We start from the raw sequence: 6,044 nt of genomic DNA on the forward strand, positions 1-6,044 counted from the left end.
GGGACACAGCCAAAGTGTATCATATCTCTCCCCTGAATCTTTCTGCTCTGGCTGCCTTCTTCCTCCTCTCTTCTGATTGGCTTTATCTGCAACTCCATAGATTATTTGATTGATTGATTGATTGACGAAGTCTTGCTCTGTCACCAGGCTGGAGTGCAGTGGCGTGATCTCTGCTCACTGCAACCTTCACCTCCTGGGTTCAAGCAATTCTCCTGCCTCAGCCTCTCAAGTAGCTGGGACTACAGGTGTGTGCCACCATGCCCAGCTAAGTTGTGTATTTTTAGTAGAGATGGGGTTTCACCATGTTGGCCAGGATGGTCTTGATCTCTTGACTTTGGGATCTGCCTTCCTCGGCCTTCCAAAGTGCTGGGATTACAGGTGTAAGCCACTGTGCCTGACCTAGGTTGATATTTTATAGCTTCAGCTACCAGAAGGCCTGGCTCTCTTTCTCAGTGCCAGTCCCACATTTCTCAGGAAGAGACCAGGAGCCTGCCTTTGACCAATCAAATGCGGCCAGGAGGGCAGCAGGGTTTTGTCATATAAAATGGTTGTTTCTATGCTAGTCACATGGTGACAGGGGCTGGGGGGTGGCAGGATGGAAAACTGGACTGGACAGATACATCTGCTGTCCAGGTCACAGATCTTGGGCCTCTCTGCTGGGCATGGGCCCATGCTTGGCTCTTGGCTGTCTTGATGGAGACTGGTAAAATGTCTTCCTTGGTCTGGAGTAAGATGGAAGTGAAACAATGAGGATGTATGTAGGGACGTCACTCATTTGTCTAGGACATGATGAGTGATTTCTTTGCTGAATTGGATAATAGCTTTAGAAGCCTGAAAGTCTTTCCTCAATCTTTTGTGTGTGTCATTCACAATGTAATGGCTATAGAAATAACACGCTTTTTTTCTTTTTTTTTTTACCTCTAAACTTTTTATTGGCCTCCTGCTCCCCAACGGGTCCCCTGATTCTGTTGGCTTAATGTCTCAGAACTTTGGTGTCATTGGTCTCAGACACCACTTTGCCATCCACTATCCGGCAGTGGTGATATTTTGGATGGTTTGCATGGAGTTGCTGCTGTCCAGGGCATCACCAAGATTCAAGTACTCACCATCTTCCAGCAGCCTGTGATAGGTGGCGATCTCAGCCTCCAGCGTGACCTTGATGTTCAGCAGGGCCTCGTACTCCTGGGCCTGGAGCTGTCCCTCTGCCCAAATCTGTGCCAGCGCTGACTCCACTTGCAGCAGGACCCCATTGAGCTGCTCCATCTGCAGGGCGTAGCAGGCCTTCACCTCCCTCAGGCTGTTCTCCAAGCTGATCTTTGTATTTCTCATGGAGTCCAGGTTGATCTCCAAGGACTAGACTGTACGTCTCAGCTCCGTGAGTGTCATCTCCGCAGCTCCAACCTCAGCAGACTGCGTGGTGACCACTGTGGTTCTCTCCTCAACCTGCTGAGACCAGGATTGTCCAGCTCCCCTCAGTTCTTCTGAGCCAGCCCATCATATTGGGCCTGGATGTCTGCCATAATCTTGGCGAGATTTGGGGATATCTACCTCCATGGTCAACCCAGAGCTGGCAATCTGGGCTTTAGGCATTTTACTTCCTCTTCATGGTTCCTCTTCATGAAGAGCAGCTCCTCCTTGAGAACCTCGATCTGTGTCTCCAGCTGCAGCCGAGTGACATTGGTGTCATCGATGACCTTGAGGAGCCCATGGATGTTGCTCTCCACAGACTGGCGCATGGCCAGCTCTGTCTCATACTTGACTCTAAAGTCATCAGCGGCAGGATGGGCATTGTGGATCTGCAGAACAATGTGGGCATTGTCTATAGTATTTGCGAAAATCTGAGCACTCAGGTCCTCAGTGGTCTTGAAGTAATGGCTCCAGTCTCTGACCTGGGGTCCCTTTTTCTCCAGGTGCTCCCAGATTTTGCTCTCCAGCTTCTGGTTCTCAGTCTCCAGGCTCCTTACTCTGTCCAGGTAGGCAGTCGGGCAGTTGTTCAGGCTTTGCAGTGTTTCTTATATAGTGCATGTGATGCTACCCACTGAATGTTATCAGTGGTGAGACATATTTTTTCCCTACAGTTGAACATCCCTGAAATTAGTATGCATCTTATTTAAACTGATGAAGGATTACAGTTCAGTTGAAAGTCTCCTTCTCAATCTGGATGCCTCCCATTCCTTCCAGACCCTGTCCATCCCCAAGGTCAGGACCCTGGACCCCATGCCACCCTGGAAGCTGGTGGAGTGGGAGATGCACGAACCAGAGTCCCTGATGCCTGCATAGATGCTGGCCACACGGCTGACTGGCTGGGTGCTGTAGCTGGGCACCTGGACAGAGCCCAGGGACCGGTAGTTGATGGAGAAGGTGCAGCGAATGGTGAAGCTCATGCTGCCCGGGGAGGAGAGCGAGAGGACAGGACTCAGGCTTTGCCAACAACTAAATGACATGCTTTTAACATTAACCTGCATTTTTAACATTTTCTCCATCCTTTTTTAAAGTCTAGAAGTCCAGAGGAGTGTAAATCAAGCCTTGGTCTGTAGCATCTCCCAATTTCCATGGTGTAAATACTCTCACCATGGTCAATTTCTTTTTTGTTTGTTTGTTTGATTGTTTTTAGAAGTGATTTATTAGAGAGAGAGAGAAACAGGAGAGAGAAAGAAACAGCTAACTCTCACACTGAGTGAGAGAATGCAGAAAGATGGAATCCAGGAGAGGAAAGCAGCTTCCATACTGAGTGGAAGGGAATAGAGAGAGATGGAGTTTAGGAGGGGAGGACAGGCTTCCATGACAGAGAGTGGAAGGGGACTCCAGAGGGAAAATCCAAGATAGAAAAAACAGCTTCCACAAGAGCGTTCGTGGAAGGGGATCCAAACATGGAGTTCTACCATGGTCAATTTCAAGGGACCACTGTGATGTCACTGAATAGGGAGCTGGAAAGTGATGCACAGCAGCAGGGCTTTCTGTACTATTTCCACCCTCTAGATATTCTAGAGGTGAATAACCCCAAGAGCATAGATAACAGTAGAAAGCTGTAAAATAATTAGGAGTGAGACATTTTCAGCTTTCATTACCTGTATTTCTAATACGACTTATTTAATTATGCATTTATATAATTTAACTTTCAACAGTGGCTTTGTTTCATAACTGGTTTGCAAAATTTCTGAAAATTTCACAACTGGAGCTTGCAAGCTGATACTGACCAGCTCTGGCACCCCATGGGGTTTCCCCAGTGCTTGGCATGAGACCTGGCACAGAAGAGACACTGAATGCACGTCTGCCTGATGAATGTGTGTCACCTACCTGGTCTCTGACTCTCTGAGGGCCTGCCCAAGTCACTCACCCTCCTCTTTCTGTCCCTCTAATGTAAGAGGCTATTAATGCTTACTTCATAGAGGTGCTGCGAGAGTTAATTAAGGTTTGCTAAGTGCTTTGAAATCCATGGATGAAAGGCCCAGTCGGGGAGAACTTTATTATTATTCTCATGCATCATCTTAAGAAATGTATGGTGATGATACCCACCTGGTACTTTTCATCTTCAAAGTGTTCTCCAGACATTAGCCAATTAAACGTCACAGTTCCCTGCCCAGTCGGTGGGTGTCCTCCAGGGAGAGAACCATGCAGCAAGTGGGCGACTCCTTCCCCTCTTGCCACCAGGGAGTGGTGGTCAGAGCTGGGATCCCAGCTCTTCCAGTTGCAGTCTTCCACTGGGCTCTGCTTTAACCCTCCCAGCCCTCCATCATTTCTGCTGCTGGGTGTGGTGAGGACTTCTCAGGCTGGGGTTCTGAAACCATGTTTTCTTATATAGTGCGTGTGATGCTACCCACTGAATGTTATCAGTGGTGAGACACATTTTTTCCCTACAATTGAACATCCCTGAAATTAGTATGCATCTTATTTAAACTGATGAAGGATTATAGTTCAGTTGAAAGTGTTTTTCTTCTTACTAGTAAATAAAATAATAGTGCATCATACAATTGTTGCCATATGTCAACAATTGTTGAAATATGATATTACCACACTTTCTGTTTGTGGTTTGTTGTAGATTTGTAGTTTATTTCCTGCTAATTTTCTAGAAGAGCCTCTCTTCTCTCCATCTCCATGATAACAGTAACGTGGTCATTATATTACATGGAAAATGCAGATAATTAAAATGAAGGAAAGGCAATGACAATCCCAAGTTTCACAACCCAGAGGTCAATGTCAGTAACACATGACTATATTTTCTTCCAGGATTTTCTTTCTTTATTAGGAACAGTTCCCTCCTCTGGTTATAAAAGGAACTTATGTCCTCTGTAGAAAAATCTGAAAATACAGAAACTGGTATAATACTAACTACCAAACACTGATAATCCCATCATCCAGAATGATCACTACTAAATTGTAGAAACTATTATATTTCTGTTTTACATAAGTCAGCCATGTTAAATATTTTTAAAAAGACAAAAAAGAAGAAAAAGATCTATAGTTAACTTTCAGATCAATTTCCTTTTATTGTATATCTCTATTTGTGTACATTTCTATCTGGATATATATGTGTCTATATTTATATCTACATATGCACATACAATTTGAGATATAAAGCATGTATAATTTCCCGATTTTTTTTTTTTTTTTTGAGACAGAGTTTCCCTCTTGTTGCCCAGGCTGGAACGCAATGGCACGATCTCGGCTCACTGCAACCTCTGTCTCCAGGGTTCAAGCGATTCTCCTACCTCAGCCTCTTGAGTAGCTGGGATTACAGGCATGCGCCACCATGCCTGGCTAATTTTGTATTTTTAGTAGAGATAGGGTTTCTCCATGTTGGTCAGGCTGGTCTTGAACTCCTGAGCTCAGGTGATCTGTCCACCTTGGCCTCCCAAAGTGCTGGGAATACATGCATGAGCCATTGCACCCAGCCTCCCCTGATTTTTAAATTTAACTTGTATGCCATTTAGCAGTATCTACCAGAGCTTATGATTGTATGATTGATATAAATACTCTATGACTCAGCAACTCTATTCTTAGGTGTATGCCTGTATTAGTTTGCCAGGACTGCCATAACAAAGTGCTACAGACCTGGTAACTTAAAACAACAGAAGCTTACTTCCTTGTGGTTCTGGAGGCAAAAAGTCCAAGACTAAGGTGTCAGGGCTGGATCCTCCTAAGGGACGTGAGGGAAGGGTCTCTTTCACGCCTCTCTCCTTGGCTTGTAGATGGCCATATCTACCTGTACATTCACATGGTCTTTTTTCGATAAGTGTGTTTTCAAATTACGTCTTCTTATGAGGATATCAGTCATATCGGATTAGGGCTGACCCCAATCACCTCATTTTTAATTTAATTATCTCTATAAAGACTCTGTCTTCAAATATGGTCACATTCTGAGGTACTAGGGGTTTATACTTCAATATATGGGGCCAGGCACCTGTAATCCCAGCACTTTGGGAGGCTGAGGTGGGCAGATCATCTGAGGTCTGGAGTTCGAGACTAGCCTGGCCAAGTCTACTAAAAATATAAAACTTAGCCAGGCGTGGTGGTGCGAGCCTGTAATCCCAGCTACTCGGGAGGCTGAGGCACAAGAATCGCTTGGACCCGGGAGGGGGAGGTTACAATGAGCCGAGATCCCACCACTACACTCCAGGCTGGGCAACAGAGCGAGATTATCTCAAAAAAAAAAAAAAAAAAAGACTTCAACATGTGAATGAGGGGTACAGTAGTTTATCCCCTAGTAATACCCAAGTGCTTATGTTCACCAAGACATGTACAAAAATGTTTACAGCAGCTTTCTTCATAACAACCATAAGTTGGAAGCAACCCAATACCCAGCAGCAGTAGTAAAGATTAAAAAATGTGATACATTCATATGACAAAATACTCTACAGCACTAAAGTCAACTTCTGCTGTACATAACAACATGCACGAATCTCATAGACATGAAGTTGAGCAAAACAAGCCAAACACAAGTCTCCAGACAGTTTGATTCCATTTATATGAAATTCAAGAATATGCAAAACAAATGTATGATGATAAAGTCAGAGTAGTGGTTAGCTCTAGGGAGGGAGTGCAGT

The 6,044-nt window shown here is 44.9% G+C and overlaps 1 pseudogene; it reads right to left on the minus strand.

The window, feature by feature from the left end:
- Nucleotides 1–973: 973 nt before the first annotated feature.
- LOC128932288 (keratin, type I cytoskeletal 18-like) lies at nucleotides 974–2,384 on the minus strand (annotated as a pseudogene).
- Nucleotides 2,385–6,044: the final 3,660 nt, after the last annotated feature.

Source organism: Callithrix jacchus, chromosome 5, assembly GCF_049354715.1.
Source record: "Callithrix jacchus isolate 240 chromosome 5, calJac240_pri, whole genome shotgun sequence".
In the NCBI taxonomy this organism is placed as follows: domain Eukaryota; kingdom Metazoa; phylum Chordata; class Mammalia; order Primates; family Cebidae; genus Callithrix; species Callithrix jacchus.